This window comes from Amblyomma maculatum, chromosome 1, assembly GCF_055883805.1.
Source record: "Amblyomma maculatum isolate TAMU_Amacu chromosome 1, ASM5588380v1, whole genome shotgun sequence".
NCBI classification, from domain to species: domain Eukaryota; kingdom Metazoa; phylum Arthropoda; class Arachnida; order Ixodida; family Ixodidae; genus Amblyomma; species Amblyomma maculatum.
The window spans coordinates 115,852,819-115,875,207 of NC_139344.1; the positions used below are offsets into that span (position 1 = coordinate 115,852,819).

Below are 22,389 nucleotides of genomic sequence, written 5' to 3' on the forward strand. Positions count from 1 at the left end.
ACACTTCAGCCAGCTGGCCAGAGCTCGCGCGAAGCCGACGATGGCTTCTCCCTCCGCTTTTGTCCACCCGACACCGCGCGGCTCCGACGAAGGTCGCTTGCTCCGCCGCCGCCCCTCTGTAGGTCATTAACAGGACAGGCTCTTCTTGAGAAGCCAGGCCGTTTCCTCACAAAGCGACCAAATCGGTGCTTCGAAATGGCCATGGGTGAGGACAGCGGCTGTTGAGGCGTGCGTGCAGACCGGGTGGACATCTGCAGACGAAGCTTGCTGAGATGCCCGTGGAGCGAACACAGACACGCCGACGCCTTCTGAGCAATAAATTAGCTCGGACACAACAATGGCTTACTTCAACTGCATCATGCAGGTCATTGTTAATAAGGAAGTAAGTGCGGATATCCTGGTCCGGAGCTCTGTGCGACAGGGCTGTCCCCTGTCGCCTCTACTGTTCAATATTTTTTTGGGAACCTTTGTGCTTGGCAATAACTGCAAGCGAAAAAATAAACCGTTTTCGGCTGGAATCCTCTGAAGTTAAAATACTCGCCTACGCTGACGATGTGGCAGTACTTTGTAATGATCGTGAAAGTGTCAGCGAAGTAATCGGGCTAACAAAGTCCTTCTGTGCCCAGACAGGAAGTGCAATCAATTGGGAAAAAAGCGCTGGGTTTTGGCACGGAAACTGGGACGTAACGCCAGAGGTGTTCGAAGGTGTGCAGTGGTCGCCTATACTTTGCAAATATTTAGGAGTGCCCCTAGAAGTCTACGAGGACACCAAAGGGTACTGGAGAACGGAAACGGAAAAGTTAAAAGAGAAAACCACCGCGTGGGATGGCCGTGACCTGTCTGTGTTCACGCGCGCAACAGTGTGCAACCTTTTCTTGGTGTCAAAAATATGGTATGTGCTACAAGTCGTCTGTATGGCGCGCGTGAACGTGCAGAAACTGCACAGGGTGTTCGCTGTTTTTGCGTGGAATTTCACATGGTAAAAGTATAGCCGCACAAACTTATTTCGTTCTGTTCGAGCGTTCTGTTTACAAAACAACTCGTATCGCGTTTTTTTTTTTTTTCCTACGTAATCAGCAGAGCGCTTTTCTACGTACAGTTATCCAGTTACGTTTGTGCAGCCATGTGCCAGGATTTGTGGTGTCATCGAAAGAACTGATGGGCAGCCGCATTGCAGGTTACCTTCGGGAAGTCGCACAGACGGCTGAAATCTTGAGTGTACGGTTTTCAAAAGATTATCTCTCTTCTGTGACACGAAAGAAATTGTACAAAGATTTGGTTGACATAATGCTACCGATACCAATGTACAGATCGCTGTACATTTCTAGGCCTGGACAGGACGTGCTATCGAGGGTGAAAATAATGATCGTAAGGTGAGGAGTTAAAACTTTCTTTTTTAAGCTTCATAGCGGCACCCTCCCAGTGAAGCAGTGGCTAGCTGATAAAGGCATATATGTCCCATGGAAGACGAATTGTTTGCTATGCAAACAACCCGAAACTGTGGAACATGTGTTTATAAACTGGGACCCTCCCCTCCTTTTTCTGCATGGCGGCGACGGTGTTCTATGCAGTCACGTTATCTTGACTCTCTAGCGGCGTCAGCGGCATCCAGCGGTATCAGTCGGTCGCTGCTAGCGCTGGGGGGATGAAAGGGGGGCGGAGCTGGTTAAGAGGCCGACGCCGACGCGAAACCTAGGAACGGACGCCAAAGAGCTGCGCTCTAAAAAGTCTCATGGTGTAACGGTTAGTTAGCACTCTGGCTCTGAATCCAGCGATCCGAGTTCAAATCTCGGTGAGACCTGCTCTTCTGCTTTTTATTCTTGCCATCAGATTTTTGAGCAGCCTGTGCATCCTTTTAAGCTTCCTCGTTGTGTTCCGGCGTGGTCTAGTGGGGGATTCCACTTCCGGCTTCGCTAGCGAACGGACGTGTGCATCATGGGCTCCGTAGGAGCGATTACAGCGGCCCAACTGGGCCGCGGAAAAAAGTTTTCTTGCTCAGGTGACCAAGCTTACGAAGTTATTTTGCCCCGACTTCCAACACTCTTTTTTTTTTGCACGCCGATGTGAGAGCGAGACCATACAAGGTTGAAGATTTTCGCTACGCGCTGGCTCAGTTGGGAGTGCTCCCCGAGGGGATCGCCTTGGGGGCGTACCAAATGAATCACGTTTGGGCCATCACGTTCAAGAGTGACGATGGAATGAAGCAGTTGCTGTCTTGCCGTGAACTAGCCGTGAAAGACCGTCGATGCATTGTTGTCGATCCTAATGACCAGGATGTTAGGATGAAAATTGACTGGATTTTGTACAACGTTCCCGATGAAGATGTGCGGACCGCCCTGGCTCCGTACCGCACAGTCACAGAAATTGCCAAGGAACGCTGGCGCGTGCAAGGCGCACTGGACAAAAACTCCTCAACACGGTCAGTGTCCTTGAAGTTGAAGCCTGGTGTGACAATTGATGATTTACCGCACCAGCTGCGCATTTGTGGAGAACAGGCTCTCATAGTCATTTCCGGCAGAGTTCCACTTTGCCTGAGGTGCCATACCACAGGACATGTCCGACGTGAGTGCAAAGTTCCTCGTTTTACCCTATGCCGCCGCTTCGGCCATCATGAAACTGAATGTGTCAAAACGTATGCAAATGTCACAGGGTCTATGATAAGGCAAGACACCTCGGAGCTCGTCATGGACGAGGTTGAAGCCGAGGAAGCAGCGAGTACCGAATCGAGCACACCGCAGTCAAATGCCAAGGGTATACGGATGACACTGGGGGCGGGGCAGTGAAGTGTAGTGAAGACCGCGCCTCTGTGCCTGCTCAGGCATGTGTAGCCGAGACTGTGGGGGCATCAGATCGAGAAGGCAGCCAAGGCACTATAAGCATGAGAGAAAATGCCGCAGTTATCGAAGGAGGTATGGACTACGACCAATCATCCACGAACGTGGCACCAACAAAAAAGACCCATGACAAGTCCTGTGTTGAAGATTCGTCTCTTTCTACCCCCAGCGCCGACGACCCACCTCCCAAAACGCCAGGACAGCGTCGGGCGACGCTTCGCCTGAAGCCCAACATCCCGCCGGACAGAAAGCCATCGACGACTACACCGACGTAGAAAAAATGGATCGCCCCAGATTGACTCAAGGACGAGGGGCGACTCACGACGGGTCTGCCAGCGAGGGTGTGCTGACGTTCAGTCAGTACACGCCGGACGACCCGTACACCTCTCGAGTGGACTCGAAATTTCGTAAGCGAGAACGTTTACTGTATTCTTCATCTGGGTATACGGTAGAAGGTCAGCACCGAGCGGTTTGGGTATCTTGTGTCCCTCAACGAAATGGCAGCTCAACCTGAAGCAACACTTCGATTTGCCACGCTAAATGTAAGAGGCCTTGCAGCGAGGCGACGTCAGTATCAACTGAGTCGCCTCATGCTGGACAACGATTTGGACGTGATAGCAGTGCAAGAGACTAAGGTCGAAAGTGAAGCTCAGATAAACCGCATGGTCGAACCATTTAGAAATCGCTACAGTGTGTGTGTATGCCATTCTGTTGGTACATCGGGAGGGTGTACTATCTTCACTCGCAATTCTTTAGGTATTGTTGAAGAATCTATTGTAGTTTGTAATACTGGACGTTTTGTTATGTGTGATTTTTCATATCTTGATTTACAGTGGCGCGTACTGTGTGTGTATGCCGCAAATAAGGAAAATTAGCGCAAAGCATTCTTCAAAAATATTGAAGCTTATTTGAATTCTACCAGATATACGATCCATCTAGGTGATTTCAATTGCGTGTGTATGCCCGAGGACAGCGACTAACGCGATCATTCGGGATCAAAGTTCGTTGCTTTTGAGCTCAATTGTCTAAGAGAACAATCTCGAAGACGTTGGGAGTGCTCTGTCAGGAGGAATCCGTCCTCAGTTCACGCACTTCCAACAAGCCAGCCACGCGCGACTCGACAGAGCTTATGTGTCGGCTATCTTGGTGCCAATGATTAGTGAATACTTGGTTAAAAGCATCGCATTCAGCGATCATTGCATGGTGATGTTTACAGCAGGAACAAAGCCCAAGAGATCTAATTTCAACTGGAACCTTTGGAAACTAAATGTAAAGCTGCTTAGTGATGAAAGTTTTGCGCGTGCAGTACAACAAAAACTTGATAGTTTGTTTATGGGCGACAATAGGGACGTTATAAAGAAATGGGAGCGTTTCAAAGAAGAAATAAAAATGAGCGCAATCGAAAGAGCGTCTGCACTACGACATGAGAAAACGGAGGAAAAAGAGCTTCAAAGCCGATTAAATTCATTTTTGTGGCTAGAAAACGCACAGCCAGGCCAGTTTGCAACAGAGATAAAAGAAACAAAAAATAGACTAGAACTGATAGACAAGGAAAAATACAAAGGTGCTATCATACGCGCACGCGCAGAGTGGTTGTGGCTAGGTGAGTCTCCAACAAACCGCGGTCCCTTAGCGAAGAAAAACGATATGCCGTCAAGAATGAGATTAAAGAGATAGACTACAAGGGAGAAATAACTCGTGATTTCAAGACTATTCAGCGTGCGCTTGTTGATTATTATGAAGAACTGGTGGGTCACGAGGCAAACTTGCAAGAAGGCTTTGAGTCAGATTTTTTGTCGCTGTTGCCTATACTAGGTGATGATGTTAAGCTTAACCTAGAGGCACCTATTAGCGTTATTGAAATCGAGCGTGCTATTGACCAGTTGAGCTCTTGCAAGGCACCGGGACCAGACGGGCTTGGCGCAGCTTTCTACAAAGCCTTCAAGAGTGATATGGCGTATATTTTGCACCGAATAATTCAAGAAGTGTATGAAACCCCCATATGATGCCTCCGTCTTTACGAAAAACCCACATTGTTCTCATACCGAAGAGTGACGATTCCACCAGGCGACTATCAGTAAAAGCTTATAGGCTCATAAGTCTCACAAATGTAGACTATAAGATTTTCATGAAGGTTTTAGGAAGAAGATTGCAGAATGTAATAAAGTCTATTGTTGGCCCGCACCAAACGTGCGGAATAAAAGGTCAACGATACATACAAACATTCATGTAGAACGTAGTATTCTAGAATGCTGTGATTCATTTGAGAAACGTGTAGCCATGTTGCAATTAGACATGGAAAAAGCCTTTGACCGCGTTAGTCACCATATCTTGTTTTCTATCCTTGAACATGTGAATGTTGGCCGCGTTCTTGTTGAAGGTGTTAAATGGCGTATGCTGGTTGTACGGCGCACATCATTATTAATAAGCAACTGAGTGAAAGCATTACTGTTCGTTCTTCAGTTAGAAAAGGATGCCCTTTGTCGCCCTTGTTGTTTGCCCTGTATCTCGAACCATTCTGTCTAAAAATTATGTCAAATGAGAATGTGCATGGCTTCGCGATATTGTCCACTGAAGGTGAAATCCTTTCTTACGCGGATGACATTGCAATCTTCTGCGCAGATAAAGATAGCGTAACAGAAGCAGTGAAAGAGGCAACTAGGTTTTGCAAAGTCTCAGAATGCGTGATAAACTGGGAAAAGTGCTTCGGCTTTTGGCATGGTAACTGCGACTCTGCGCCTATCATGCACGAAGGCTTTCAATGGGCAATGTCATCTGTTAAATATTTGGGAATTCCGCTAAACGATTATAAAGAACCAGCAAGGTACTGGGAAGCAGAAATAGAACGTGCGCGTGAAAATACGCGCAAATGGGGTGGCCGAGATTTTTCTATTTTTACTAGAGCCACAGTACGCAACCTGTTCCTAGTGGCCAAAGTTTGGTATGTGCTTCCGGCATTGTGCATGTCACGAACCAGTGTCCAACGATTGCATCGAGTGTTTGCAGTGTTTATTTGGGGGTCGAGTTGGGAGAGGACAAGCCGCACAAATCTTTTTCGATCTGTGAAAAGCGGCGGCCTGGATTTGACTCATTTGTTCATTAGGCAACTTATGTCGAGATTTATGTTCCTTCGGGACCAAAGAGACGCTTTCTTGCGGACAGTAATGCAACTGTGGCTCGGTGCGGCACTGCCAGACTTCGTTGTATCATCCAGCCCTGTTAAACACACGAGGGTCAGAGGTTTTCTCTGGGAGGTTGTTCGAGCTTATCAATTTTTGAAAGTTCGCTTTTCAGTGCAGTACTTTACTGAAGTATCGAGGAAAGAACTTTACAAAGCACTCATTGATACTATGTTACCTGTTCCTGTCTACCGGGCCATGTACAGTGTAGGTCAAGGTAAAAATGTGCTGAAAAGAGTAAAGAGGATGCCTGTGCGGGCCTCGGTGAAAACATTCTTTTTTCAGTTGCACAGTGGCACTCTGCCAGTGAAGCCCTGGCTCCAAGAGAACGGTATTTTTGTCCCATGGTCCGTAAATTGCCTAATTTGTAGAGCACCGGAGACGATAGATCACATGTTCTTTCACTGTACAGACTCGGTATTTCATTGGGACATCTTACAACGAACGGTTAAAAAGTTGCTTCAGATATCGCCATACGGATTACGATTTCTACCTGTAGAGAGTGGGGACGACATACCATATGACGTGTTCATGCTTTTTAGCCTACACAGTATTTAGAGAAATGGAATGGCATTCAGGCATGCAGACGAGACTGTACTCCCCGTCAGGGAGTACTTTATCGAAAGCATGTCTTATATAAGAGATGTGCTTAGGGCCCAAAATGAGCCCCCCGAGTGGCTCTCAGTAATGGACGACATTGTACAGCTGAAACGCTTTTGATCCTGTTGCGTCAGCGAGGCAGATTTCCGCTCGCTCCTTTTACTTGTCAAGTGATGTAGATGCGTTTTTGTTATATTCCAATGTGGTAATAAAGAAAAAAAAAATCCGGCGTGGTCTAGTGGCTAGGATGCCTGGCTTTCACCCAAGAGGCCCGGGTTCGATTCCTGGCGTCAGAATGTGCGGTCTCATTGTGTAACGGTTATCAGTCTGGGCTCTGAATCCAGCGATCAGAGTTGAAATCTCGGTGAGACCTGCTCTTCTGCTTTTTATTCTTGCCATCAGATTTTTGAGCCGCCTGTGCATCCGTTTAAAGGGGGCATGAAACGGCTAGAAAGGTCACTGACAAACGTTTTCAATGTGTAGAAGAAATGCTTCCGAGCATTCGTTCAAAGTAAAACTCATCGGAAAAAATCCAGCGATTTATTATTTTCAAAACCCGCGTTTTTTGAAATTCGCGGGCTGCGCCATTTCCGCGTGGCGGCGAGATTTGGGACTATTCTGCCGTGATTACCTACGTCACAAGTCACAGAGTGACAGGCCCCGACAGGCTGCCGTTGGCTGCAGCCGCGAAGCCCTCTACGTCACTGACACACTTCCGGTAGCTGCGAAAGTCGTCCGCTCGAGTGCTGCAATGCATGCGTGAACCCGAGCTTGGCGCTTTGGTTCGCGATATTAACAGAAATTGTGGTAGCGTCCGACTGAAAGTGCGCGTCGGTGCAGGAGTGCGAAAAGAGCGCTATCTGGTCCGATTTAACACCGTACCGATTAAATAGGCAGCATCGACCTTCATGTACCGACCGACGGCGCAGCAGCGTACTTTTTGTCTCGTCTCGTCTTTGCCGCATCGACCATTTGTACAGCGTGTTAATAATTGAATGGAACGTGCGTCAAAAAAAGGTGTACCCTCAGCTTCATCGCGAAAGTACGTAAATTCGCACCGCTTAAGTGCAGCACCCGATGCCGCCAGGCGCGGGCGCTGCGGCCGACGGCACTCCGGTCGTGCGCTGCTCCCTGCTCGTCGCTAGGCCTTGTTTCTTTTGCATCGCAGCCACGGCGGACGGCGTTTTAGAATCGTCCGCTTCGCTGCGTCTCTAGTGTAGTCGCTCGCGTGCTCCTGTGCACGATTCTTGCGTGTAGCTTCGGAAAACAGTGACAACCTGCGGTGCCGAACTGCATGTGGCGAGCTGCTTTGCTCATGTTTTGCGCCGTTGTTTCTGGTTCGGCCGATGCGTACACATGAGATAAAAAACGCGTGCACGTTACGCATTGACACTTCCTAAACGATGTGCGTCCGACTGAAAGTGCGCGTCGGTGCGGCAGTGCGAAAAGAGCACGCGGGTCCGATTCAACACCGATACCGATTAAAAGGGCAGCATCAACCTTCGTGTAAATGAAACGTGCGTCAAAAAAGGTCTGTCCTCAGCTTCATCGCGAAAGTACACAAATTCGCACCGCTTATGTGCAGCACCGGATGTCGCCAGGTTCCCCCAGAGATGCCGTCCGCGGGCGCTGCGGCCGACGGCACTCCGATCGTGCGCTTCTCCCTGGTCGTCGCTAGGCCTTATTTGCGTCGAAGCCACGGCGGACAGCGTTTTGGAATCACCCGCTTCGCTGCGTCTCTAGCGTAGCCGCTCGCATGGTCATGTGCGCGATTCTTGCGTGTCGGTGCGAAAATCAGTGACAACCTGCGCTGCCGAACTGAATGTGCCGTGCTGCTTTGCTGATGTTTTGCGCCGTCGATTCTGGCTCGGACGATGCGTACACATGAGATAAACACGCGTGCACGTTGCGCATTGGCACTTCCTAAACGATGTGCGAAAGGACGTCAAAAAAAAAAAACGCTACACTATTCTTTTTGTTAATCTCAATTTTAAGATTCGCGGACGAATAACTCGTGATCACCTGTCATCCGATAATTAAACTCTGTAGCGATCATCAGTCCGTGCTCTCGTCGGTGATACGTACGCGTATACATTCCATTCGTTATGCACAATAGATGCCTCTCGCCGACCATAATGTAAGCAGCTCCGGACTAAAAGCGACGACGACATATGTTTGCACGCGGACAACTCGCACGCTCGATCGTCTGCCAGCATCCATGCAGAGTCGATGCTATCTCGTCAACTCCGCGAGGGGTATACGTCACCGGCCGCCGTTGGTCAAACCGCAGAAGACGGTACCAAAGAGACTGACCCAGGCAGTGCGAGATAAGAAAGCGGTCTTGTAGAAAGCCGTGCTCGGCAGGAGTGCACGCTAATTTGCGCTGAATGGGACAGGGATATGAAGGAAAGTGCTCCCTCCGCGGCGGCCGCCGGTATGTGTGGCCTCCCACCTGCAGGTATGCGCTCGCGAACGACCCGACTCGTTCGGGCTGCTGTCGCACACAATTCCGAGAGGTCAAGAAAGTGAAGACACTGGCGGCCGAGGAAGACAGCAGACAAGGTTAAAAGCTATGCAAACGCAGACGGGACGGGAAAGGCAGAGACCTTAAATGCATGGGCGACGCTCGGGGGAAAACAGGCACGGCGACCGGAAGTCTAAGAAGCGAGCGTTACCCGATGACGCTTCGTGGGCGGGGCGGAGTTTCCGAGCTGTTTTCTTCGTTTTTTTTTTTTCTAGTGTCTCAGAGTGTTGAGTTGAGGGGAGCGAGGAGGAGCGTCATTTTTATTCGCTGATATCTCTGGTGTTAATGAAGCTAGCTAAAAAATTCTTGCGGTGAATTGACCTGTGAGGGAGTACCTATCTCTCGACCGATTTGCTTTACCCCATTTTAGTCATTGCATGACCCCTTTAAGCTTCCTCGTTGTGTTCCGGTGTGGTCTAGTGGCTAGGATACCTGGCTTTCACCCAGGAGGCCCGGGTTCGATTCCCGGCGTCAGAATGTGCGGTCTGATGGTGTAACGGTCAGCAGTCTGGGCTCTGAATCCAGCGATCCGAGCTCTAATCTCGGTGAGGCCTGCTCTTCTGCTTTTTATTCTTGCCATCAGATTTTTGAGCCGCCTGTGCATCCGTTTAAGCTTCCTCGTTTTGTTCCGGCGTGGTCTAGTAGCTAGGATACCCGGCTTTCACCCAGGAGGCCCGGGTTCGATTCCCGGCGTCAGAATGTGCGGTCTGATGGTGTAACGGTCAGCAGTCTGGGCTCTGAATCCAGCGATCCGAGCTCTAATCTCGGTGAGGCCTGCTCTTCTGCTTTTTATTCTTGCCATCAGATTTTTGAGCCGCCTGTGCATCCGTTTAAGCTTCCACGTTGTGTTCCGGCGTGGTCTAGTGGCTAGGATACCTGGCTTTCACCCAGGAGGCCCGGGTTCGATTCCCGGCGTCGGAATGTGCGGGTTCATGGTGTAACGGTTAGCACTCTGAGCTCTGAATCCAGCGATCCGGGTTCAAATCTCGGTGAGACCTGCTCTTCTGCTTTTTATTGTTGCCATCAGATTTTTGAGCCGCCTGTGCATCCCTTTAAGCTTCGTCGTTGTGTTCCGGCGTCGTCTAGTGGCATTCTACTTCCGGCTACCGTTCGGTGTGGACGCAGGATCATGGGCTCCACCGGAGCGGCGATAGCGGCCCAGGCTGGCCGCGGAAACAGGTACGACGCAAGTACTGATAGCGAGTATCAGATCGTTTTGTCTCAGCTGCCTACAGGTCGTGTTGCGTTAAACACGCTTTTTTTGCACGGACATGTTAAAGCTAGACCCTTCCGAGTCGAGGATTTCCGCGATGCGCTCGCAGGGACGGACGCGCTCCCCGAGGTTGTCGCCTTGGAAGCGTATCAGGTAAATCACGTATGGGCTGTCACTTTCAAGACCGCTGAAGCCACAAAGCGCATCTGTGCTTTGAAAGAGCTTAACGTTAAGGGGCGACGATGCATTATTTTCGACCCTCAAGACCAGCAAGTCCACCTCCGACTTCACTGGATGCTCCACGGTGTCGCTGACGAAGTTATTCGGACGGCTTTCGCCCCATTCGGCAACGTAACCGAAGTCACCCGTGAACGATGGCGCGTCTAGGGTGTAAACGAAAAAGGCTCCACAACACGGTCCGTACTCCCGAAGTTGAAGACAGGGATGAAATTGGATGACCTTCCCCATCAACTGAGGGTAGCAGGCAAGTTGGCCCTCGTCGTAGTGCCCGGAAGGCCTATGCAATGTCTACGTTGCCACGGCTCCGGACACGTGCGACGCGAGTGTAAAGTGCCTCTCGCTGCCGGCGCTTCGGACACGCGGAAGTGGAGTGTGTGCGCACGTACGCGGCGGCAACGGTACCAGCTATGAGAGAGGAGACGCCCGAGGACGTGATGGACGTTGCCGAGGCTGAAGAAGCAGCGAAGGGAACCCAAGACAACACGGGAGGTTCCGCAGTGCCAGATAATGTGGCGACATCGCATGGCACGGATAAAGAGGGGTGCGTGGACACCAGCACTCAAGAGCCAGCGTCGGCTGTATCGGAGTTGTCCTTGAAAGAGGGCGTGTTCAGTCAAGGCGCCGCACAACAGGGACCAGCAATGAGTGTGAGTGCTATCACGGAAGTCGGAGCTCAGCCAACGGGCACCGCTTGTGCGCCAAAGCGTCCGCATGCCGAGGCCGGCAACTGTGCTGACAAAGGGAACCCTAGCAACAACGAGGAGCCACCAGCGAAAGCGACACAGAGCCGACGACCACCGCTCAGGCCCAAACCTAATACCTCGGCAGACAGGAAAACCGCTGAAAAGCCTTCCCCGCAGCAAGTCGGGCCCACCACAAGTGATGGCGGTGGGACCTCTGGAACTGTCTAGCGGCACGCTAGACATGAAAGGTAAGCGCCTTGCTCCCGGTGTCCTCCTTATGCATGAAAATGGCGATGAAACAGGCCCTGAGAGTAGCAACGCTTAACGTCCGTGGGTTGGCAGGGAGACGAAAACAAGTCCAAGTACATCGCCTTTTGACAGAGCTAGACATAGACGTGCTAGCGGTTCAAGAAACCAAAGTGGAAGGGGAGGAGGCGACTGGGAGCATGGTGCCGCGTTTCACGTCAAGGCATGATGTGGCTGTTAGTCACGCGGTGGGTTCATCGGCTGGGTGCCTTCTGCTTGTTAGGCGGTTGCCAGGACTGACAGTGCAGGCCGTGACCTCATCCGCATGTGGAAGGCTCATTGTCTGCGACGTCCTTTTTCACAATATCGAATGGCGCGTTCTGTGTGTGTATGCGCCCAATACTGTTGAAGAAAGGTTCAACTTCTTCACAAGCATGCAACAATACTTAAGTTCAGAGAGGAAACTCGTGGTGATGGGGGATTTTAACTGCGTGTTAAGCGCCAGAGATAAGACCTCAAACAGTGCCTACAAAGACACAAGCACTGACTGTTCGTCCCAGCTGATTGGTGAATTTTCGCTGGAAGACGTTGCGGAGTGTTTGGATGGTGCGCGCAGTGTGCTTTACACTCATTTCCAGGGATCCAGTCATGCGCGACTCGATCGGATTTATGTATCGTTGGATGCGATACCAAACTGTCAAAATTATGCCGTTATCGCGATTTCGTTTTCCGATCACTGTCTTGTGAAGGGCAGTATTGGACCTAGAAATCAAAGCAAACATTTTCTCTGGGAACTCTGGAAGTTAAATTCTAAACTCTTAGATGACCAGATTTTACGTGACACTATATTAGAGAAGATAAAAGAAATAGAGAAGCGACCTAACAGTAACATTGGGGAGCAGTGGGAGCTATTTAAACAAGAAATAAAGATGAAAGCGATAGAAAAAGGTAGTTGCATTCGTCATAATGAAAAGCGAGAAGAGGCAGGACTAAGGTAAACACTAAACATGTTAGTTGCTCAGGAAAGCAAACAGCCGGGGGTGTATAAAGATGACATCAAAAATATTAAAAAGAAAATAGAGTTAATGGATGAGGAACGATATCGTGGAGCGATCGTTCGTGCAAGTTTTGAAAGATTGACAGCTGGCGAGGCCCCCACTAAGCGGGCCCTCAGTCGCGAAAAAGCACACGCTCGTCGAAACGAAATACTAGAAATAGAATGGAACGGCAGCCGTATGACGGATAAGGATGACATAGCACGTGCGTTCTATGATTACTATCAGCAGCTATTCGCAATAAGGGACATTGAGTTGGAGAAGTTTAAGGGGGTGTTTGTTTCTTCATTACCCCGACTGGACAACTGCACAAAAGAAAGACTAGAGCAGGTAATTTCCGAGCAAGAAGTAGCACAAGCAATAGAAAACCTAAACCCAGGGAAGTCGCCTGGGCTTGACGGTTTGAGCGCAGCTTTCTACAAAGCATTTAAGGAAGAGCTATCCCCGCTGTTGGCAGAAGTTTTTAACGAAGGTTTCCACCTTAAAGTGTTGCCGCCTTCGTTTGCCACGTCACACACTGTGCTAATACCTAAAACTAATGAAACGGAGAAATTAAGATTTGTGACATCCTACAGGCCTATATCACTAACGAATGTTGATTACAAAATCCTAGTGAAAGTTCTTGCGGCCAGGTTTCAGACAGTAATTCAAGAGATAGTCGGCACCCATCAGACTTGTGGCATCAAAGGACGGTCCATAACTACTAATATACATATGGCGAGGTGCGTGCTGGAGTGCTGCGACGCTGTTTGCGCTAGGGTCGCGGTTCTCCAGCTCGACTTGGAAAAGGCTTTTGATTGTGTTTCTCATGGTGCTTTGTTTTCTATTTTGGACTATATCAACGTGGGTTCTGTTATCAGAGAGGGCGTGGCCCTGGCGTACCGAAACTGCACCACGAGATTGATTGTCAACAAGGAACTGGGCGATCCAATAAATGTGCAACGCTCGGTGCGCCAGGACTGCCCCCTCAGCCCTCTTCTGTTCTGTATTTATATAGAAACTTTGTGCTTGCCTATTATACGAAGCGAATTTGTCCAGGGCTTCCAACTGCATATGTGCGAGGTGAAACTCTTGGCGTACGCAGATGACGTAGCAGTTTTCTGCTTGGACAAAGAAAGTGTACTCAAGGCTGTTGAGATAGTGAAAGAATTCAGTGCGATCTCAGGAAGCCCAGTAAACTGGGGAAAGTGCTTAGGGTTCTGGCATGGGGAGATGGTCATCGACACCCAATGTTTTTGCCAGCGTAACCTGGGTCACAACACCGGTGAAGTATTTGGGCGTACCTTTGGAATGCTATGAAGACAGTGATTCATTCTGGCGTGCCCAAGCTCAAGAAATATGCGAGAAGGTCGACAAGTGGAAAGGGGCGCCGCTATCTATCTTCGCACGAGCCACTGTGTGCAATCTGTGTTTTGTGGCAAAGTTGTGGTATGTCATGCAGGTACTTCATTGTTCCAGGTTAAATGTACAAAAGTTTCATCGAGTTTTTTCAGTCTTTATTTGGGCATCCAAATGGGAAAGGTGTAGCCAAGATAACTTGTTTCGCCGGGTTCGAGAAGGTGGACTTGGGCTTGCTCATCTATTTGTACGCCAACTGGTTAATCGTTTTATTTTCCTCCGCGACGTCTCAGACCCTTTCTTACGTACTGCGTGCCAAGTAAGGCTCGTGAGGGCAGTGCCCAATTTTGTTGTCTCTCCGAGAAGTATTCCAGGGCGAATTTCCAAGTTTTTTCAAGAAATAGTAAGCAGTGTCCGAATTTTAACTGCTCGTTTTTCGGTAGAATACTTGAGTACAGTCAAAAAGAAGAAACTGTACAATGATATTTGTGACAACCTTTTTCCTCTTCCTATGTACAGAGCCTTGTACAGCGAGAGTCTAGGTCAAGACGTATTAAAACGCGTGAAAAGAATGCCAGTTTCTCCGGGGGTGAAGACGTTTGTCTTTAAGCTACATACAGGTACATTATCGGTGAAACATTTTTCGAAGACAAGGGTTTTTATCTGCCCTGGGGTTCACAATGCCTAATATGTAAACAACCAGAGACAATAGACCATGTTTTTCTGCACTGCTGGGAGGGGGTTTATTTTTGGGACGTATTACAAAGAACACTTAAAAAAGAATTACCTTTAGATCCACACGGAATCAGGTTCCTGCCGACAGATAATGAAGATGATGTACCCCTAGACACCGTAATGTTGCTAGGATTACACAGTCTTTGGCGGTCCCGATTGGCGGGTTTCCATGTTGGCCCCGAAGCTCGCCCTGCAAGGCTCTACTTTCACGAGTGTATGTACACCTTTGTTGAAATGCACAAAGCGATGAGTGCAGTCCCAGCATGGGTGGTGAAAGTTGAACCATTGGTAGAGTTGAAAGAATTTTAACTCGACAACGTCTACCCCAATAGGGTCAACGGCTTTTTTTTACCTGGTTCATATTTATGTGAACATCACGAGCTGGAGTGCTGAGTTCAATTTGTGTGTCAACCATGGTTATGTGTATGACAGCCGGCAATAAAGAAGAAAAAAAGAAATAGCTCAGTTGGGAGAGCATTAGACTGTAGATCTAAAGGTGCCTGGTTCGATCCCGGGTTTCGGCACTTGCTTAGTTTTGTTTTCGCATAAGAGCGTGAGCAAGGATGGTATCAAAGCGAATCCATGGCTACACCGTAAAAAAAAAAAAGAGAGAGAGAAAGAGCTGTCGGCTAGTGGCTAGGATATCTGGCTTTCACCCAGGAGGCCCGGATTCGATTCCCGGCGTCGGAATGTGCGGGCTCATGGTGTAACTGTTAGCACTCTGGGCTCTGAATCCAGCGATCCGAGTTCAAATCTCGGTGAGACCTGCTCTTCTGCTTTTTATTCTTGCCATCAGATTTTTGAGCCGCCTGTGCATCCGTTTAAGCTTCCTCGTTGTGTTCCGGCGTGGTCTAGTGGCTAGGATACCTGGCTTTCACCCAGGAGGCCCGGGTTCGATTCCCGGCGTCGGAATGTGCGGTCTCATGGTGTAACGGTTAGCACTCTGGGCTCTGAATCCTGCTATCCGAGTTCAAATCTCAGTGAGACCTGCTCTTCTGCTTTTTATTCTTGCCATCAGATTTTTGAGCCGCCTGTGCATCCGTTTAAGCTTCCTCGTTGTGTTCCGGCGTGGTCTAGTGGCTAGGATATCTGGCTTTCACCCAGGAGGCCCGGGTTCGATTCCCGGCGTCGGAATGTGCGGTCTCATGGTGTAACGGTTAGCACTCTGGGCTCTGAATCCAGCTATCCGAGTTCAAATCTTGGTGAGACCTGCTCTTCTGCTTTTTACTCTTGCCATCAGATTTTTGAGCCGCCTGTGCATCCGTTTAACCTTCTTCGTTGTGTTCCGGCGTTGTCTAGTAGCTAGGATACCTGGCTTTCACCCAGGAGGCCCGGGTTCGATTCCCGGCGTCGGAATGTGCGGTCTCATGCTGTAACGGTTAGCACTCTGGGCTCTAAATCCTGCTATCCGAGTTCAAATTTCGGTGATACCTGCTCTTCTGCTTTTTATTCTTTCCATCAGATTTTTGAGCCGCTTGTGCATCCGTTTAAGCTTCCTCGTTGTGTTCCGGCGTGGTCTAGTGGCTAGGATATCTGGCTTTCACCCAGGAGGCCCGGGTTCGATTCCCGGCGTCGGAATGTGCGGTCTCATGGTGTAACGGTTAGCACTCTGGGCTCTGAATCCTGCTATCCGAGTTCAAATCTCAGTGAGACCTGCTCTTCTGCTTTTTATTCTTGCCATCAGATTTTTGAGCCGCCTGTGCATCCGTTTAAGCTTCCTCGTTGTGTTCCGGCGTGGTCTAGTAGCTAGGATACCTGGCTTTCACCCAGGAGGCCCGGGTTCGATTCCCGGCGTCGGAATGTGCGGTCTCATGGTGTAACGGTTAGCACTCTGGGCTCTAAATCCTGCTATCCGAGTTCAAATTTCGGTGATACCTGCTCTTCTGCTTTTTATTCTTTCCATCAGATTTTTGAGCCGCTTGTGCATCCGTTTAAGCTTCCTCGTTGTGTTCCGGCGTTGTCCAGGGATTCCACTTCCGGCCACCGAGCGTGACGGACGTGATTATCATGGGCTCCCAAGGAGCGGATTCAGCGGCCCAGCTGGGCCGTGGTATCAGGAGCACGGAAAGGCCTACCAAGGATTATGAACTGGTTCTACCGCATCTGCCTACAGGTTCGAGTGTTTTACATACTGTTTTTTTGCATGGCGACATAAAAGCCAGGCCGTACCGGGTGGAGCACTTTCGAGACTCCCTCGCTCGTCTTTCACTGCTGCCGGAAGTGGTTGCCCTCGGGGCATACCAAATGAATCACGTGTGGGCGGTAACGTTTAAAGGTGAAGAGGCGAAAGCGAAGATTTTGGAAGCCCAAGCTATTGAAGTGAAGGAGCACCGCTGCGTGGTCATTGACCCCTGTAACCAAGGCATCAGGTTGAAGCTTTTCTGGCTGCTTCACGGCGTGCAAGACGATGACGTGCGAGCGGCGTTGGCAGCTTTTGGAAAAGTTACGGAAATTTCAAGAGACAAGTGGAGAGTGCAAGGTTGTGTCGACAAGGCTTCAACGACACGAACGGTCACGCTGAAGCTCAAAGTGGGCGTTACCATCGAGGACCTGCCGCATCAGCTTCGGGTCGCCGAGGACGTCGCACTCGTCCACGTCCCAGGCAGAGCCCCGCTTTGCCTCCGGTGCCGCGGGAAAGGACATATACGTCGTGAGTGTCGTGTGCCGCGCTGCGGGCTGTGTCGTCGCTACGGCCATGACGAGTCGCAGTGTGTGCGCACGTATGCCAACGTTGCAGGCCCCGTGCCGAGTGAAGTGGCAGGCGAGCACTTGATGGACGCAGTGGACGCCGAGGAAGCGAGCAGTGGAATCACTGAGGAGGCAGAACAGAACGGACAGTCCTCTGAGAAGACCCCTGCCCCTAAAGAACACTGTGAATCAGAGTTGATAGTTCCGTTGCCGAATGTCGCTGGGACCGAGACACCCACGAAAGAAAACGGCAATGCCAGTGCAGCAAGCCCAGCGTCGGCTACGCAACACAGTGAGGAACAGGGGGACACTGAAGCTGAGATGCCAGCTGCTTCTACCTTGCCTGTGAAGCGGGTGCACGAAGACAGTGTCAACGAGGAATCAACCCAAGGAGGAGCGGAAAGCGGACAGCCTCCACTGAAGGCAGCCCCCCTTCGCCGGGCGTCCTTCAAGCCAAGGCCAAACGTGCCCCCAGACCGGAGAACTGTGTCACCTGTGCCTCCGCCATAGCGGGGGTACCCTTTCCGGTCGAGACGTTACAAGCCCGGTCCATGATCGGGAGCAGCGCTTGGAACGACGGACGGACTCGCCAAAAAGGAAGAATGGTCATCCCATGCAACAGATCAACCGCAATGCTGTCTTTCTGCAAAAGCGATGTGAGTGATATATGTTTCGCGATATATAATTTCTTGAGATGGCGACGAATTTAACCACTAGCTTGCGCGTAGCCACGCTAAATGTGAGAGGGCTGTCAACGCGTCGGAGACAACTGCAGCTTAACCGCATTCTGCTGGAAAATGAAATTGATGTGCTAGCAGTTCAAGAGAGCAAAATGGAAAGCGAACAACAAACAGAGAAAATGGCTGAAATATATCGTTCTAGATATAGTGTTTGCGTTTGTCATGCGGTTGGAAGATCGGGGGGATGTGTCATTTTCATTCGAAATTGCATAGAGTGTGTGCAGTCTGTGTTCTCGTGTGAGAGTGGGCGGCTATTGATATGTGATTTCACTTTTTCTGGATTGGACTGGAGAGTGATCTGCGTTTATGCGCCGACTAGAACGTTTGAGCGGGAAGAGTTTTTTCACTATATGAAATCCTTCCTAATACATGAGAGGCGTGTTCTCCTGCTTGGAGACTTCAACTGTGTCCGTAGACCAGAAGATAGAACAACAGACCGTGTCCTTCGTGACAAGAGTGCAGAGTTACTTACTGACATTGTTATTGAGGCAGAGCTTGAAGATGCTGGCTGTATAATGACGCATGAAGGCCAAGCAAAGTTCACGCACTTTCAAGGTAGCTGTCATGCAAGGTTGGACCGAATATACGTTCCCATTGATTGTGTGCCCTTGTGCTCGGAATATGAAACACTTCCCATGAGCTTTAGTGACCACTCCCTCGTAATGATTACTCTAGGCATGAAAAGTAAGGCAACAAAGTTCAATTGGGAGCTATGGAAATTTAATGAAAAACTGCTGCTGGATGAAGAGTTTACCACTAAAGTTAAAGAATATATTAGGCATATGTTACAAAATGACTCTAATTTTATACAAGCATGGGAGCAGTTTAAGTGCGAGATAAAGATAGCTGCTATTGACCGAGCATGCACTCTCCGACGTAAAGAAAGAGAACAAGAAAAAGAACTTCGTAGCACACTTGAATACATGCTTAGCATGGAGACCGTTAAGCCTGGCTTGTTCGCCCAAGATATTAAAAAGATAAAAACCAAACTTGAGGTGATGGACGAAGAGAAGTATCGCGGTGCGGTGATAAGGGCACGCAGCGAAAAATTGTGGCTCGGAGAGACGCCCACGAAAAGGGCACTTAGTGACGAAAAAAGGTACGCAGTGTCAAAAGAGATAAAAGAAATCTGCTATCAGAACGTAGTTACCTCGGAAAAAAAAACGATTGAACGGGCGTTTGTAGAATTTTACAGCGAATTGTTTAGCCTGAAAACACCGGACATTGAACGCTTCAGAAAAGACTTTCTTTCGCTGATGCCAAGAGTAGAAGACGAAGTGGCGCAGACACTTGAAGCAAGTATTACTTCCGAGGAAATTGAGGCCGCTATCGGGGAATTAAATTCCAATAAGTCACCCGGACCAGATGGTCTTGGTGCTGCCATATACAAGGCCTTTCCAACTGAAATGGCTGTTTTACTGGAAAGAGTTATTAGTGAATGCTACGAAAAGAACGTACCTCCTCCGTCTTTTCGAATGTCACACATTGTACTAATCCCGAAAACAGATGACCATGTTAAGCTTCAGTCTGTAGCGTCTTACCGTCCTATAAGTCTAACGAATGTTGACTATAAAATTTACATGAAAGTATTACGACGACTCCAAAGTGTAATTACTTCTCTTGTAGGCCCACATCAGACATGCGGTATAAAAGGAAGGACCATTTTTACTAACATACACGCAGCAAGGAGTGTACTCGAATGTTGTGACGCGATGCATGACCACGTAGCCATGATGCAATTAGACCTCCACAAAGCATTTGATAAAGTGGTACATGAAATTTTGTTCTCTGTTTTAGAGTATGTCAATGCTGGTTCCGTGATTACAAAGGGCGTGAAAATGGCTTACGAGTGCTGTTCAGCGAGACTGGTCGTGAATAAGCAGTTAACTGATCGTATACCTGTTCAGTCGTCAGTAAGGCAGGGCTGTCCTCTGTCTCCCCTTTTGTTTGCGCTTTATCTGGAGCCTTTCTGTCTAAGATTGCTTACAAGGCCAAACATACGCGGTTATAGATTTTTTCAAAGTGAAATTCGGGTTTTGGCATACGCGGACGATATTGCGGTTTTTTGTACTGACCATGAGAGCGTGCAAGAAGTTGTAAAAGAAGCCACTGCCTTTTGCACTGCAAGTGGAAGTGAAATTAGTTGGCCAAAGTGTTTAGGATTTTGGCACGGAAACTGGCAATACGCGCCTGAACTGTTCTCCAGTATGCAATGGACAATAACGCCAGGCAATTACCTTGGTGTGCCACTAAAGCACTACCGTGAAAGCAAGGAATGTTGGGCCGGTGAAATTGAGCAAGTGAAAACCCAAACAAACAAATGGGGAGGACATAACTTTTCTATGTTCGCAAGAGCTACCGTTTGCAATATGTTCCTAGTTGCAAAAATTTTTTACATGCTGCAAGTGTTATCTATGTCAAGAATCTCTGTTCAAAAACTGCATAGGGTATTTGCCACGTTTGTGTGGGCTTCAACATGGGAGCGTACCAGTCGATGCAATCTTTTTCATACGGTGCATAACGGTGGACTGGGCTTGTCACATTTATACTTAAAGCAGATTGTAACCAGGTTCTTTTTTTTGCGCGAACAAAGCGATGTTTTTCTTAGAACGGTAATCCAAGTGCGATTGCGTGATTCACTGCCGGAATATGTAGTTTCGACTATGTCTACAGGGCCAATGGCTCTAAGTGCTTTTCTTCGCGAAGTTGTCGCGTCCTTCCAAATAGTGAAGGCGAGATTTTCAAATGAGTATATGTGTACTGTTACGCGAAAACGGCTGTACAAAGATTTATTGGAAACCTTTTTACCTGTGCCTCTTTATCGCGCTGTATATGCTTTGGGTCCGGAGCGGGACGTGTTGAAGAGAGTGAAAAGAATGCCCATCAGATCGTCCGCTAAATCTTTCTTTTTTCAATTGCATACCGGCACTCTTCCGGTGAAGCCATGGCTGGAAAGCAAAGGCCTTTTCGTGCCTTGGTCTGCTGACTGTTTAATTTGCAAAAAGCTGGAAACCATAGAGCATATTTTCCTTGATTGTCACGATGCGGTTTTTTTGTGGGACGTGCTACAACGCACTATTAAAAAGGACTTACCAATAACGCCGTTTGGCATACGCTACCTTCCACGCGGCCAGCCAGGAGAAGTGCCCAGTGATTTATTGATGGTCTTGTGTATGCACAGCATATGGAGAACGCGGATGGATGTTCGCCATGAGCATGTTGTCGTACACCCAGCCCATCAATACTTTGTTGAAAGTGTAATGTACACGCGTGATGTTTTCGGAGGGCAATCTGAACCCCCGGAATGGCTGCCAGTCTTGGACAAGCTCATGTCACCTTATCCATTCTATCACAAGAAACCTGTAAGAAAGTGACTTGTGTTTTTAATTCCATGCGACTTTTCATCGTTCTTTGTAGTTGCCAAGTCGGTAATAAAGAAAAAAAAAAATCCGGCGTTGTCCAGTAGTTAGGATACCTGGCTTTCACCCAGGAGGCCCGGGTTCGATTCCCGGCGTCGGAATGTGCGGTCTCATGGTGTAACGGTTAGCACTCTGGGCTCTGAATCCTGCTATCCGAGTTCAAATTTCGGTGAGACCTGCTCTTCTGCTTTTTATTCTTGCCATCAGATTTTTGAGCCGCCTGTGCATCCGTTTAACCTTCTTCGTTGTGTTCCGGCGTGGTCTAGTAGCTAGGATACCTGGCTTTCACCCAGGAGGCCCGGGTTCGATTCCCGGCGTCGGAATGTGCGGTGTCATGGTGTAACGGTTAGCACTCTGGGCTCTGAATCCAGCTATCCGAGTTCAAATCTCGGTGAGACCTGCTCTTCTGCTTTTTACTCTTGCCATCAGATTTTTGAGCCGCCTGTGCATCCGTTTAAGCTTCCTCGTTGTGTTCCGGCCTGGTCTAGTGGCTAGGATGATTCTGCTTCCGGCCACGCCAGTGAACGGACGCAGGATGCAAGGCTCCTCAGGAGCGGCTTCAGCGGCCATGTCAGGCCGCGGTAACAGGACTGCTGAACAGGATGGTACTTATCAAGTTGTTTTGCCTGCACTGCCAACAGGTCGGTTTGTTTTGAATACGGTTTTTTTTGCACGCCGATATCAGGGCCCGCCCTTACCGGGTGGAAGATTTCCGCGACGCGTTGGCACAGCATTCGCTGATCCCCGATGTTGTTGCGATGGGGGCGTATCGGATGAGCCACGTCTGGGCTGTCACTCTCAAGGATTCTGAAGCGGTGACTAAGCTTGTTAGTGTAGGCGAGTTGTGTGTGAAAAACGGTCGCTGCTTGGTAATTGACCCGGCGAACCAGGACGT

General features: G+C 49.2%; 11 non-coding genes and 1 pseudogene across 11 annotated transcripts; all 12 read left to right on the forward strand.

Annotated features, from left to right (window-relative positions):
• The first annotated feature begins 1,666 nt into the window (after nucleotides 1–1,666).
• Nucleotides 1,667–6,790, forward strand: LOC146203656 (uncharacterized; annotated as a pseudogene).
• Nucleotides 6,791–6,837: 47 nt separating this feature from the next.
• TRNAE-UUC (transfer RNA glutamic acid (anticodon UUC)) lies at nucleotides 6,838–6,909 on the forward strand. The gene has a single exon. It is a non-coding gene; the product is annotated as a tRNA-Glu (tRNA).
• Nucleotides 6,910–9,542: 2,633 nt separating this feature from the next.
• Nucleotides 9,543–9,614, forward strand: TRNAE-UUC (transfer RNA glutamic acid (anticodon UUC)). The gene has a single exon. It is a non-coding gene; the product is annotated as a tRNA-Glu (tRNA).
• Nucleotides 9,615–9,764: 150 nt separating this feature from the next.
• On the forward strand, nucleotides 9,765–9,836 carry TRNAE-UUC (transfer RNA glutamic acid (anticodon UUC)). The gene has a single exon. It is a non-coding gene; the product is annotated as a tRNA-Glu (tRNA).
• A 150-nt stretch (nucleotides 9,837–9,986) lies between these two features.
• On the forward strand, nucleotides 9,987–10,058 carry TRNAE-UUC (transfer RNA glutamic acid (anticodon UUC)). The gene has a single exon. It is a non-coding gene; the product is annotated as a tRNA-Glu (tRNA).
• Nucleotides 10,059–15,487: 5,429 nt separating this feature from the next.
• TRNAE-UUC (transfer RNA glutamic acid (anticodon UUC)) lies at nucleotides 15,488–15,559 on the forward strand. Its single transcript has one exon. It is a non-coding gene; the product is annotated as a tRNA-Glu (tRNA).
• A 150-nt stretch (nucleotides 15,560–15,709) lies between these two features.
• TRNAE-UUC (transfer RNA glutamic acid (anticodon UUC)) lies at nucleotides 15,710–15,781 on the forward strand. Its single transcript has one exon. It is a non-coding gene; the product is annotated as a tRNA-Glu (tRNA).
• Nucleotides 15,782–15,931: 150 nt separating this feature from the next.
• TRNAE-UUC (transfer RNA glutamic acid (anticodon UUC)) lies at nucleotides 15,932–16,003 on the forward strand. Its single transcript has one exon. It is a non-coding gene; the product is annotated as a tRNA-Glu (tRNA).
• Nucleotides 16,004–16,153: 150 nt separating this feature from the next.
• Nucleotides 16,154–16,225, forward strand: TRNAE-UUC (transfer RNA glutamic acid (anticodon UUC)). Its single transcript has one exon. It is a non-coding gene; the product is annotated as a tRNA-Glu (tRNA).
• Nucleotides 16,226–16,375: 150 nt separating this feature from the next.
• Nucleotides 16,376–16,447, forward strand: TRNAE-UUC (transfer RNA glutamic acid (anticodon UUC)). The gene has a single exon. It is a non-coding gene; the product is annotated as a tRNA-Glu (tRNA).
• Nucleotides 16,448–21,523: 5,076 nt separating this feature from the next.
• On the forward strand, nucleotides 21,524–21,595 carry TRNAE-UUC (transfer RNA glutamic acid (anticodon UUC)). Its single transcript has one exon. It is a non-coding gene; the product is annotated as a tRNA-Glu (tRNA).
• Nucleotides 21,596–21,745: 150 nt separating this feature from the next.
• On the forward strand, nucleotides 21,746–21,817 carry TRNAE-UUC (transfer RNA glutamic acid (anticodon UUC)). Its single transcript has one exon. It is a non-coding gene; the product is annotated as a tRNA-Glu (tRNA).
• The last annotated feature ends 572 nt before the right edge of the window (nucleotides 21,818–22,389 follow it).